Below are 14,979 nucleotides of genomic sequence, written 5' to 3'. Positions count from 1 at the left end.
CCCAGGAAATCAGGTATAAAGTTAAGTTGCTGTTGAAATGCAATTTTTATCACATTATCTGAAAGCCAATAACGAAAGTATCAAAGTACTATTGTTGATTTGCCTGAGAATTATCTATGATACACAAGTGTTGAGATGCCTATATTGTGTAATAACCAAACATAGCACATTTACAACACACAAACATATACATACATGATCAGATAATTATTCTCGAACACATAAATAAATAAACAAAGTCAAAAAAATTAAACTCACTGAATGGTGAGCAAAAACGTGTCTTCTGCGTGCAACAAATCTGAGAAAAATATTCTTGTAAGGTAGCTACATATAAGAATTAGTGGACTAAACAAAATACAGTCAATTACAAATTCATTGCACATTGGCCAGAGAAGAACAAAATCATCTGAAATTTTACTGTTTCATTTCTGAGTAGATCTACTGTACCTATTCTAAGTTGTAGTTTAGAAATACTATTTTTGCTACTTTTTAGCTTGAAAGACGAGATCGTCTGTTATTGTTTGCCCCTGCTTTGAAAATATGCGCGCTTTGAAAATAGGCGCTCACGTGGAACAAAGGTGGCCATAACACAAAGACGTTGTTTCATTATTTCAAACAGGTAGGAAACAACACATGATTTTCTTTCCACCACAGCAATCTATCTTTTGATCTGTGTATGAGTGGCATCTTCATATATTTATCAAGCTGGTCTATAGTTGCAGCATGTGTTATGTTATAAGAGATGTGTAATTTGACTGAATGTTTTTTGCAATTTTATTATTTTGAATGCGAATAGTGTGCGTTATTTTATTGTTTGTTGGTGTTTATAAAGCAGATACTACTTCATTTCGGAATAGGACAGTCAATTAGAAACGAAGCTTTATTTTCGGAAACCTTAAGCTTCGTGCTGTTGTGTGTCAAAAAGACTTCGACACACTTGAAAGTGTTTCATGAAGTGAGATGTTAAATGTGTTTCAGTATCTGTACCATGCCCGCATCTCGTCCGAGACAGAGCGGAATGAAAAGTCACTGTTTCGATACAATTAGTCCGTTCCAAGCATAAGTGGACTGAAACAGCGTTACTTTGAAACAGCGATACAATTTCTGTGTCTGGCTCGAGATCGAATCTGGTCCCGGTATCCGAGACATCACTGTTTCGAAACAGTGAAACATAGCCGTTTCGAAACACTGAAACAGTTCCACGTATCGATACACTGTATCGAAACATGGAAACAGTGACAAAGCCTAAACCGCATTTTGTACGTAACACGGAATCGGAGGCGGTACTCGTGGATATATTGCCCGGTTCCGTTGGATCGGAAATCACCTAATTTGTTGACAGATTCATACTCAAGCGTTTTACCCACAACTTATCCTATTATTTAGCTATAGAAAATAATGAAAAAGGAAAGAAGGTAAATGTACAACTAACGACTCCATGAATGAAAAGTCAAAAACTGGTTTTTGGAATCCATTTACACATTGCGTTTATCAAACAGCACAGCAATACAGCAATAATGCTTACAAATTGTAACTAACTGTGTCTGAGATAAATGTCGAAATGATGTTCACTAAAGATCACTGTCATTTGTGTTTGATTGAAGATCATCATCATCATCATCATCGGTTGAGGGCATGGCACTGATGGTAGTTTCAGCGGCGGCTATTTCCATTATTCCATCTCGTGTCCAGTACTGTTCAAATGGTTCAAATGGCTCTGAACACCATGGGACTTAACATCTGAGGTCATCAGTCCCCTAGACTTAGAACTACTTAAACCTAACTAACCTAAGGACATCACACACATCCATGCCCGAGGCAGGATTCGAACCGTAGCAGCAGCGCGGTTCCGGACTCAAGCGCCTAGAACCGCTCGGTCACAGCTGCCGGCTCAGTACTGTTCCTCCCGCTGCTGCACTCTCCTGTGGTAAACTTGCCAGTCCTGTCCAGTAACTGAAAGGAAATCAGCATTATCAAGATTCTACAATTTTTTATTCGACGTGGCACCAGTGAAATTGTTCTCTCTGAAATTTTGTTTAAATAGAACTTGCCAATTCTGTAGGATTTAAATCGCAGTTATAGGGCAGTAAACGGACTTCTTGTGGTCTCCGCTCACAGAAATTTTATTCACGACGTACACTTTCACGACTGGTTTGTTTCATTTACACTCCTGGAAATGGAAAAAAGAACACATTGACACCGGTGTGTCAGACCCACCATACTTGCTCCGGACACTGCGAGAGGGCTGTACAAGCAATGATCACACGCACGGCACAGCGGACACACCAGGAACCGCAGTGTTGGCCGTCGAATGGCGCTAGTTGCGCAGCATTTGTGCACCGCCACCGTCAGTGTCAGCCAGTTTGCCGTGGCATACGGAGCTCCATCGCAGTCTTTAACACTGGTAGCATGCCGCGACAGCGTGGACGTGAACCGTATGTGCAGTTGACGGACTTTGAGCGAGGGCGTATAGTGGGCATGCGGGAGGCCGGGTGGACGTACCGCCGAATTGCTCAACACGTGGGGCGTGAGGTCTCCACAGTACATCGATGTTGTCGCCAGTGGTCGGCGGAAGGTGCACGTGCCCGTCGACCTGGGACCGGACCGCAGCGACGCACGGATGCACGCCAAGACCGTAGGATCCTACGCAGTGCCGTAGGGGACCGCACCGCCACTTCCCAGCAAATTAGGGACACTGTTGCTCCTGGGGTATCGGCGAGGACCATTCGCAACCGTCTCCATGAAGCTGGGCTACGGTCCCGCACACCGTTAGGCCGTCTTCCGCTCACGCCCCAACATCGTGCAGCCCGCCTCCAGTGGTGTCGCGACAGGCGTGAATGGAGGGACGAATGGAGACGTGTCGTCTTCAGCGATGAGAGTCGCTTCTGCCTTGGTGCCAATGATGGTCGTATGCGTGTTTGGCGCCGTGCAGGTGAGCGCCACAATCAGGACTGCATACGACCGAGGCACACAGGGCCAACACCCGGCATCATGGTGTGGGGAGCGATCTCCTACACTGGCCGTACACCACTGGTGATCGTCGAGGGGACACTGAATAGTGCACGGTACATCCAAACCGTCATCGAACCCATCGTTCTACCATTCCTAGACCGGCAAGGGAACTTGCTGTTCCAACAGGACAATGCACGTCCGCATGTATCCCGTGCCACCCAACGTGCTCTAGAAGGTGTAAGTCAACTACCCTGGCCAGCAAGATCTCCGGATCTGTCCCCCATTGAGCATGTTTGGGACTGGATGAAGCGTCGTCTCACGCGGTCTGCACGTCCAGCACGAACGCTGGTCCAAATGAGGCGCCAGGTGGAAATGGCATGGCAAGCCGTTCCACAGGACTACATCCAGCATCTCTACGATCGTCTCCATGGGAGAATAGCAGCCTGCATTGCTGCGAAAGGTGGATATACACTGTACTAGTGCCGACATTGTGCATGCTCTGTTGCCTGTATCTATGTGCCTGTGGTTCTGTCAGTGTGATCATGTGATGTATCTGACCCCAGGAATGTGTCAATAAAGTTTCCCCTTCCTGGGACAATGAATTCACGGTGTTCTTATTTCAATTTCCAGGAGTGTATTTTAAATAACAGTTCACCCTTCCTCACTGAGACGCTGAAGTTTATTTGCCTGTGTCCCAACAATTCTACATTCACAACCATGAAATCATATTTTTTAGGCATTCTGTCCAACTTCATGCTATGGTATGGCGCATCATCCGTACAATCACAGAATTGGGTGGAATATTCGGATCCGCCATATCCGCAAATCCTGCCTCCCGTCGACGTCTGCTAGTTTCTTCTACTTGCAGAAATTCGCAAATTAGTGGAAACAGTGTCTATCGTGAAACTTTCTGACAAATTAAAACTGTGTGCCCGACTGGGTTCCCAGGTTCGAGTCTCGCTCAGGCACACAGTTTTAAATTGGCAGTAAGTTTGAAAACGGCGCATACTCCGCTGTAGGGTGATAATTCGTTCTAGTTTCTTGGATCTTGCAGGAAGTACTTACCGAGTTTGTCATTTCGTGGAAGTTTTTCTCAAACTTACAGAAATTGTGTGTGTTCAGTGTTGGTGCGAAAATATGTGTCGAAAAGGAGAAATGGCACAAAGACATGTAGTCCGAAACAAATGTGCCACTGAAACCTCTAACACATAACTGGCACCTCCTGTCAAGGAAGTGCGAAATGAAATTTCAAATCAATTTATTTCATCAGAAGGGAAAGTAGAACGGCAGTACAGACGTCTTTAAATTTTATCTGCTTTTTAATGTTACTGTAAACAGAAGTGCATTACATTTTTTATATAAGTAGCAAATAGTGATTGCAAAAATCAAAGCGTGATTAAAATAAAGCCTCTTGATGAGATACCGCGCCGCATTTTCTTTTCCTGTTATCCAATATTTGATTATGCAATAGACGGGAGATGTTCGAGAATTGCGTACAGCATCCTCAAAGCTTTTAACATACGTGAAGTCATCCGATTTTAGTTACTTGAATATTGTTTCTTAGTAACATGAATATGTACTCTTCTAACATTTTCCCCTACTTTTTCATTTTTGTGTTTCGTCACGATTTTTATTCATTAATAATAATGCAACAACAGTGGCGACTGCTCTGGTTTCTAAGAGTAAATGCGCTTCTGCGACAAGTACTTGCAACTACTTTCTGAAATAAACTTGCCTCAGAGACTTGAAGAAGTAATCTTGAGTAAGTTTTTGTTGTAACGTAAACACCTCAGCAAGTGCTTACGGAAGTTAATTGATAGTGGATTTCGTGATACTTCGCGTCTAGGGGCACCTGGACTTTTGGCAGCGCTCGGAGACAGTTAATATCTTTCAAGTAGTGCCGATTTTCTCCGCTTCTGGCACCACTAGCAAAATCGTCAAGTTATCGTGGCAAGAAATTTTGGAAATTTGCGGTAAGATCTTAAAGGACCAAACTACTGAGGTCAAGCTTCCACACTACTTAAACTAACTTAACACTAAGGACAACCCACAGACCCCCATGCCCGAGGGAGGACTCGAACCTCCACCGGGGCCAGCCGGGCGATCCGTGCAAGGCGCCCAAGACCGCCCGGCTACCCTTCGCGGCAGTTACCGTGGCCAAACAGACTCTGTGCGAGACAAGCGCTCTTTTTCCTCCTACACGTCTCCTCCCTTGTGGCGGTCATTGTGAGGGCCGAGTTTGCTTCTTCTGCTCCCCGCAACAAGTATGGCTTCGAGCAACAACGCCTGACGTTCTGCTCCACTGACGTCTCACTCAGTAGCGTAAACTGGCATTAAAAGGTATTCGGCCACGTCGATTTTCGACTTTGGAGCTTATTTACAGACATAGATTACTTCTGAGACAAGACGAATTGCAGTATTAATCAATATAATTTGTAAAGAATTGAACGGTTTAAGTCCAATTATTGATCATTCCAGGTTTAACGGTAGGTGTAAGTTACCACGTCTACTCGTGCGTTCCGCAAGCAGCAGTGCGGTGTGAGGCGGAGAGTACGTAGTGTACTCCCCCTTCTCCTTGCCACATTTCCTCCTCCATTCACGGCCGGTAAGCAGGCAGAAACACTGCCCTTGCCCCCTCTGTACGGGCCCTTATTTCTCTAATTACAGGGTTGTGGCCTTTTTCTCTAATTACAGTGTTGTGGCCATTAGGCTAGAATTATGTGGGTGAAGTAGCATGTTTACTCGTTTGGGAATGCGGAATCTCGGCGTTCTACGACAGGCGTCATTCTTGTAGCGGCTCTCACTGCAGTATCTCCCAGTGTGTTAACGAGAGCATAAACCGCAAAATGTACGTGGCCTCCGGAAGCGAGCAAAAAGTTACATGCATGAAACAAAATATTTTTATGTACCACAAGAATTCACAGGCATAATACACAATTATTAAAATCCCGATTTTTCCAAAGGGCCATCATCCATCAACCCAGCCGATTGTAAGGGATACAAAAATTGTATTCGCAATTGTGAATACGACGAGACTCCAGCTGTACAATTTATTGGCGACATATGAAAATATGTGCCGGACAGAGACTCTTTGTGCGAATGGTCACCCTAACAACTTCGGCTACCTGAGCACGCTTCCAGGACCGACCCAAACCTCCACATGTCGCCGGGTGACCACATCCTGGACTCACACAGTCGCTGTGATTCCTGTACAGGAAGAGACTTACTTATTATTGCCATGGCCTTTGTCCAGCATGTAACTACAGTATCCACTGTTCGTGTTTATTTCAGACCGTTAAACACAGACACTGCAAATAGTAGTTATATGGAAGAGCCTGCAGTTTAATGTGGACACCAAACCAGGGCGCACCTCCATATTTTTCACATTCACAAACATTGTCAGAGGTGAATTAAATGATAAGAAACAGAAAAAAAACCTTGGACTGATCTAGGGTACAATTCCAGACCTTTGGGCTCATAATTTGGTGCTTAACAACAGACACACAATTTGATTTAAATTTAATGAGAATGGTAGTTGAATGGGAAAGGTAGCCCTGTGGGGACTACATAAATGATTGATTGTGTTGCCATAATTTTAGTGTTCAAACAACATTTATTTTTCAAAAGGGAAACAGATATAAATTATGTTAAACAAGTTACTGAATGAATACCGTAAACAGCCGGCCGCAGTGGCCGAGCGGTTCTAGGCGCTTCAGTCTGGAACCGCGCGACCGCTACGGTCGTAGGTTCGAATCCTGCTGCGGGCATGGGTGTGGGTGCTGCCCTTAGGTTAGTTAGGTTTAAGTAGTTCTAAGTTCTAGGGGACTGATGACCTCAGATGTTCAGTCCCATAGTGCTCAGAGCCATTTGAACCATTTTTTGAATACCGTAAACAACTTACAGGTGGTTTAAGATTACAATGGACAAGGATCCTGGGTGGCAGAAGTGAGTCAAGTACTCTGGCCCTAAAAATGTGAATAATGCAATCTGAATTGATCTGACGCTGAGCACACGTTGACTGATCAAATCTATTGTCGTTTACCTACATAGGTGCAGCTGAGAGCAAGTGGCGATTGAGATCTGTACGCCCTGACAAATCCGGAGCGGCAGGACGTTACCCTGTTTGCTTCGTGCGGCGATGTAACTTGCAGCTGGCGAGATGTGTGCGGCGGAGGCGAGACGTGGAGGTGGCACCTGTGAATCGATTGCGGCCACGAAAGTAATGCAAAAAATCTCACGGTCTAGCGATCAGGCAGACGGATCGCAATTTACTCTCTACCAGAGCCCTGAAATCAAGGTAGATTTCAGTGTGTGACATACCCATTCGCTGGTCGTACCAAGGACCAATTTGGCTCACTTATACGACAGAGTGCACAAGGATACCAAACGTCAAGAATGATATACCAAAAACGAAAAAGTGTGCCCTCACCAAACGAGTATTCCGACACATTTGAAGTCACACAGTCGGTACAGTAAGAACTTCACCACAGGCTCCCCAGTCTAAACTACCCGCAAGTGAAGTCAGTCTCAGGACAGGTCCCAAGTACCAACCACACATACCAGAGCTTCTACCAGAAGATGCTTTTACCAGACCGAAGTCCAGCACCCAAGTGCTTTGCACCTCTCCAGAAAAAAATTCCGTTTTCCCGCAAAATGCACGAACGACACCGCCTTCGCCCCATCTTGAGCCAACCACAGGGCTCTAGAGGCACTAAATCTCCCCTCTCCCCTCTCTAGAAGAAAAAGAAACTACCAATTACTGGCTTTTTTAAGTTTTCAAAGAGGGGGAAGCTGACTTTCTCCAAAGTCGTGTCACTTCCCAAGGCAACAATGGAACAGATACAATCGTAAAGATCTTTATCTAAATCACCTGTGCCAATAAAGACAATCTTTAAACGTTTCTCAGACGCTGGAGTTTCTTATACAACTGAGGCGGCCGATGGAAGTGGTTCACAGGCTTATTTGCAGTATCGGCGAACACGAAAGCTTGTGAATTTTTATTATGCGTGGCTCTGCACATAATGCCCAGTTTGCAGCACTGTATAGACATATTCCTTCAGTCTGTCACCCCCTGCCCAGGCTTCAGCTGGCGGCACTGCAGGTATCGCACCATTGTTCTGCTGGAGACCTGCCTTGAGAAGGGGCTGCCCTGTCTGCCCTGTACAGCTGTGGGCCTGTCCAGCAAGATTTACTAAGGGATGGGCTCGCTGCCAAACTACCTCATGCTTTTAGCGTACTACCAGACACCATCGACGTCTGCTCAGGCCATTAACTTTCTAGAGTCTCGCTCAAGGTGCATCAGGTTGTAATGAAATCTTTAATAATTTTCCATATCCGAAAAATAGGTGAGAGAGTAACTTGTACTCTCTCAAATGGTAAAGACAGTATGAAGGTGCAGATTTGTGAAGAACAATTATTTTGTACCAAAACAAATAAGGTAAGGAAAGGAAGCTATAACACTGATTAGTAATATTAATGAAATTTTTATGCATCTGCAGCCACTGCATCTTTTTGTCATATAAAGGCATAATTATATGAGTGTCGTTCTGAAAGTAATGCCTCCTATTTTTATTCATAGACACTACAGGAGGTACATAAATCACAAAAGCACAGCTAAATAGAGCAATATTTCAACTACAGACTGTCAATTTACCACACAGTCACCGCCATTCATCATGCTCTTTTGCCAATGATGAACTAGAGCCTGCAAGCCGCGTAAAAATCGAAATAACCGAGGCTAACCACTACCTTACAGCTTTAACAACAGCATCCCAATCTTGAAAATGTTCGCACGTAGTCCATCTTTCAGTGGCCCAAACAGGTGGAAGTCTGAAAGCATGGGACTGTACGATGGATGTGGTTAGACAGTCCAGCTAAATTTTGCAGTGAGTTGCTTCTCCCCAAAACTGATGTGAGCCTGGCGTAATCATCTTGCAGGTGGGAGTTGGTCTTCTTCTCCAGCCTTACTCTGGAAATTCAGGCTTTCAGCTTAGTGACGTCTTGCTTGCAGCATTTGAATTGACAGTTTCTCCAGGCTCCAGGACATCTAACAGAACCATACCATGGCTATCCCTGAAGACTGTGCTCATGACTTTGCCTCAGATGGCTGTGCCTCGAATTTCTTCTTTGACGGAGAATTTGCATGTCGCCAATGCACGGACTGCCTTTTGAATTCCGTCTCGTAATGGTGACACCACGTCTATTCAGAAAATTGACACTTTCAGCTTAAATTGGTACAGCAGGTCCTGAAAAATTTCCATTTGATGAGTTTTTTGTTATTCTGAAATCATACGTGGAGCCCATCTCGCACAGACTTAGCAGTAACCAAGATGTTCCATCATTATTTCCAAGGCATTACAGCCATCATTCAGCTTTGCATAAAATTCTCTGGTCGTTATGCGCCGATGAATACGAATGAGTTGATCAAGGCGCTATTCATGGCGAGGGATGACAGCTGTGCAGGGTCGACCGGGCTGTGGCTTGTCATGCATGCCTTTTTCGCCACCTTGAAAATGCCGTACCCATCGCGTCGCATTGCTCACGTCTATTGTATCGTATCCATACACCTTTAGCAAGCGTCGATGGATTTAAACCGGCGCAATTTCTTCAGCAGTGAGGTATTCAATCACACATCGCTGTTGTATATGCGCGTCCATATCAGGCTCCATTTTGGAAACTCCTCTCCTGGCGCCAACTACTGCAGAACAACGGAACTATGTGCAAATGAAAGAGAAAGTTTCAAGCATTAGCACTACACCAACGACATCTGTTGCGGACTTCCAGTCACCACAAAAAATAGGTGGCATTACTTTCGGAACGAGCGTCGTATTATGTTATGAGACCAAAGACGCTGCTGTTTTTGATAATATTGTTTTTACTATACAAGGGGAAGAAAAAAATACCGCAGTGGAGGTCAGCATGCGATTTCTCATCCAGATTCAAGGCAAAAGTTTATTTTGCCAAATCAGATCGGGTGGATTTCGAAAACTCATCTGTGAAAACGAGGAGCTGTTGTCACTGTCACACCGTGTAGCGCATCAGAATGTATAGGAGACCGTGTTATCACCACATATCACCATACCAGCTGTCGTAGCTCACTGAGTAGAATGCTGGGACGTCACATCTCGTCTACAATGAATCCTCGTTGGGTTCCTTTTTTATTTTTTACACATGCATTTCCTAATTCTCGTCGTTTATAAGTACATCATTTTATCACATGACAGTCCTGTTGAGTTCATGTAGGGCGTCTTCCCGATGGAGCACACAAACGATGAACACATGTATCTGCTTTTGGTGGCGGGTGCATCTGCTAACCAAGCTGCTGCTGCTGCTGCTCGTGTGTATGTTTCACGATACCCTCGAAGGCGCCATGACGATAAGAACGTTTCTCGTCGGCTGGAGTCACTCCTTCGGGAACAGGTAATCTTCGTCCATAAGAAACGGCAAAGGCTGCCCAAGGACTCGCACTCCACAAACAGGGGACGCGACACTTGAAATCACTGACCGATCACCTCGGCGAGGTACTTTCGATACTGCAAGGAAGTTCTAGATATCTCAAAGACTGCTCGTTGAAGTGTTGCGCGATGAAGAACTGCATCCATATCATTACACGTTAATTCAACAGCAGCGACCAGAAGACCGCAGTCGACAAGTATAGTTTTGTGAATAGCTTTTGCTCCACGTGGAAGATAACGAACATTTTATAAATAATGTGATACGGACTGACTAATCTAGCTTCACTCGGAAAGGTATTTTAAACCTTCACAACAGCCATTATTCGTCGGAACACAAACGACATGACACCCATGAACGTGGTGTTCACATACATTTTCGCATAAAGCTGTGGGTGGAATCACAGGAGGAGTGGTTTTGGGCTCTTAACTATTGTCTGACAAGTTGAATGCGCCCTTAATCGACGCTTCTTTGAAATACTTTGACGCATTAAAAAACGTTTCACTTTGTGGTCGGCGACAGCTATGGTTTCAGCCGAAGGCGCACAGCCACACCTTGGAATGAATGTACGTAACTAGGAGGCAGGGGGCAGTGAGGTCGAGAAATGGAACAGCAATGTGCGAATACAGCATAACTGTATGCTTGAAAGGTAAAAAAAGTAATATAATATATTTAAGACTTAAAATGGTTGCAGCAGCGGGTATAAAATAGTACATGATTTCTCACGTGAGCACTTGCTCACACTCCTCAGTCAGATGATGTGTTCTTAATACAGGTCGAAAGGTGCACAGAAAAATTGTTTTCATATGAATGTGCCACCTTGGTCTATGGTTCACAATTTTGGTAAAATGACCTCCAAGTAGGTGTCAGGGGTAAGGCAAAAGAGAATCTCTGCAAATTCAAATTAAAAGTAACAACGTGTCGCACCAGCGATCAGTCTTTCAAATTATGCCATCATTTGGGTTCAGGAATTAGAGAGTCTTGTTGACATAACCACAATAACAGTGTTCATAATGAACGGGTCTATATTCTTACAGCATTAGCTAACTGTTATCTGTAGTAATAAAATATGTAGTGATTTAGGTTGCAAGTTGCAGTTGCAGGATTTATGAACTATATATATATATATAAAATATAATGTAAGCTATGACCGTCTGAACATTTATTAGAGAACCGTGTAAAAATCTGAAGTAAATCTGTTAAGAAATTTTTGAGCTCTTTGCTAACAACGTTTCCCCGTTATGTACTATATATACCACATATGTTAAGGAAATAAGTATCCTTTGTCTGTCCGAACATATATTAGACTATTCTAAATATTTGAATTAAATCGGTCGAGAACTTTTCGAGATTTTTGCTCGCAATTTCTAGGTTTTTGCTAAGCAACGTTTCCTCTTTACGTTTTATATATACATTTATATATCATATATATTTTAAAAATATACTACTTATGTGTCCGACTTTTTATGAGAGCAGTATAATTAGTCAGGAGCTTTTAGAGATTTTTGCTGAAAGCGTTTCCCATTGATATATATATATATATATATATATATATATATATATATATATATATATATATATATATATATATATATATATATATATATATATATATATTGAAAAATATGTAGCCTATGTGCGTCAGAGAGTTTATTAGCGTATTGTGTAAAAATCTGAAGTAAATCAGTCAAGAACTTCTCGGAATTTTTTATTAACATTTTCCTTTATGTATTACATATATACTTATATTGTTGCTGTTGTGGTCTTCAGTCCTGAGACTGGTTTGATGCAGCTCTCCATGCTACTCTATCCTGTGCAAGCTTCTTCATCTCCCAGTACCTACTGCAACCTACATCCTTCTGAATCTGCTTAGTGTATTCATCTCTTGGTCTCCCCCTACGATTTTTACCCTCCACGCTGCCCTCCAATACTGAATTGGTGATCCCTTGATGCCTCAGAACATGTCCTACCAACCGATCCCTTCTTCTGGTCAAGTTGTGCCACAAACTTCTCTTCTCCCCAATCCTATTCAATACTTCCTCATTAGTTATGTGGTCTACCCATCTAATCTTCAGCATTCTTCTGTAGCACCACATTTCGAAAGCTTCTATTCTCTTCTTGTCCAAACTATTTACCGTCCATGTTTCACTTCCATACATGGCTACACTCCATACAAATACTTTCAGAAATGACTTCCTGACAGTTAAATCTATACTCGATGTAAACAAATTTCTCATCTTCAGAAACGCTTTCCTTGCCATTGCCAGTCTACATTTTATATCCTCTCTACTTCGACCATCATCAGTTATTTTGCTCCCCAAATAGCAAAACTCCTTTACTACTTTAAGTGTCTCATTTCCTAATCTAATACCCTCAACATCACCCGACTTAATTCGACTACATTCCATTATCCTCGTTTTGATTTTGTTGATGTTCATCTTATATCGTCCCTTCAAGACACCATCCATTCCGTTCAACTGCTCTTCCAAGTCCTTTGCTGTCTCTGACAGAATTACAATGTCATCGGTGAACCTCAAAGTTTTTATTTCTTCTCCATGGATTTTAATACCTACTCCGAAATTTTCTTTTGTTTCCTTTCCTGCTTGCTCAATATACAGATTGAAAACATCGGTGAGAGGCTACAACCCTGTCTTACTCCCTTCCCAACCACTGCTTCCCTTTCATGTCCCTCGACTCTTATAACTGCCATCTGGTTTCTGTACAAATTGTAAATAGCCTTTCGCTCCCTGTATGTTACCCCTACCACCTTCAGAATTTGGAAGAAAGTATTCCAGTCAACATTGTCAAAAGCTTTCTCTAAGTCTACAAATGCAAGAAACGTAGCTTTGCCTTTCCTTAATCTTTCTTATAAGATAAGTCGTAAGGTCAGTATTGCCTCACGTGTTCCAGTATTTCTACGGGATCCAAACTGATCTCCCCCGAGATATACTTATATACCACATACAAAAAAGTCATTGTCAACGTTCATTAGAGTATCGCGGAAAATTTGAAGTAAATTGGCGAACAACTTTTCGAGATTTTTCGTAACGATGTTAATCAATGAGCTGTGTTTATGCTATGCATATTAGTGCTTGGTGTCTGCTCTTTCGGACACATTGATACACCTAGCTGGGCAATGGATCCACCTTCTTCAGCGCGGTTGCACAAATACGTCCGACCTCCTGCGGGAATCGGAGAGTAGCGAATATAGAGGAAATGTACAGGGAAATTTCGCTTTTGCGTAAGTTTTGCTTCACATTCGTCTACAGAAGACCAAGCTATAGAGCGCTCAAAACAAATTATCACCACCATCTTCTACCGGCCTTGGCGGTTTTCTTTACATAGAACAGAACCACGATCTTATTGTAGTCTACATATGACGATATAAGCGTTGTTTTACAATTGTTTCTGCTCGCATTTGATTCCGCATTGCCAACGCCAATATTAACGACAATCAATTTAAGAAATCTAGCAAAAAAGATTTGTCGTTACTGGTATCTATGAGACCTTCTTTTACATTCTTAGATCAACAATCACAGAAGCATTGACCGGTATCGGCCGGCCAGTGGTCGTCATCAGATTATCAACAGATAAAAAGAGGAGACAAAAAAACCTGCTGAGTATTGATATAACAAGAATAAAATAAAGCATAAAAGCGCATGCTGTAAGCGGTGATGTAACTTTCCGGTTGCATCGTCAAGCTTGCGCGGCCACGTAGCACAGCTCTCAGGGCAGAGATTAGCTAGCGTGGTCGCTGGAACACGACGGACGTCTGGATTAAGTCTGCTGAACTGATCAGTTACCGTAGGGCGACGTCGGAAACAGGGTTTGAGTACGTCAGAAACCACGTGACGCGGTAATTCCCCCGCTAGGAGGGTATTCTCCAGCGGGGCATGTTTACATGGGATGAAGCTGGGCACCTGATGCTTTCGCCATCGTTCGTCAACCCATTTGATCAGATGCATCCGGTTTCTCGCCCTCAGCACCCTGCAGCCGACTTGTGCCTTCACTAAGGCAATGAATGTATACCCCTTCACCGCTCCACAGACCGGAGGGTGGCTGTGCCTACTGCATCCTCCTCTCCCCGCAGGTCACGTGACCTCGGTGCAGTTCCAGAGTACTGTTCCAGAGTTTGGAGACGTTACCAAACGAATTAAGAAACGCGCTGCTAGGATACTAACAGGGCAGTACAGCCCACACCAAAGTGTAACAGAATCTTCTTCTCGTCTCTTCTTCTTCAGTCTCTAGATATCCACTCCTGCGCATACAGGGGTTGGACAAAATGTGGTAACACTGTGAGAAAGACATGCTTGAATACAAATGCAGGTGCCCGCCAAGCCTGCAGGTTGCGCTGTTTTACCTGACCACGAATGGCACCTGCGTACTGTTGTCAGTACGCTGCAAATGTCGTCTGTGGCCGGAACAGTGTGTAGTTGTGAGTGCATTATATCGGAGCTGAGTGAGTTCGAACGTCGGCAAATTGTTGGTGCCCATATGGTGGGTACTCCTGTTACCAAGGTACCCGAAGTGTTAAGCGTTTCGAGAAGCGCCGCATCAAAGATTATCGTTACCTGA

The sequence above is a fragment of the Schistocerca cancellata genome, chromosome 7 (assembly GCF_023864275.1).
Source record: "Schistocerca cancellata isolate TAMUIC-IGC-003103 chromosome 7, iqSchCanc2.1, whole genome shotgun sequence".
In the NCBI taxonomy this organism is placed as follows: Eukaryota; Metazoa; Arthropoda; class Insecta; order Orthoptera; family Acrididae; genus Schistocerca; species Schistocerca cancellata.
This window is presented reverse-complemented; position numbering follows the sequence as displayed.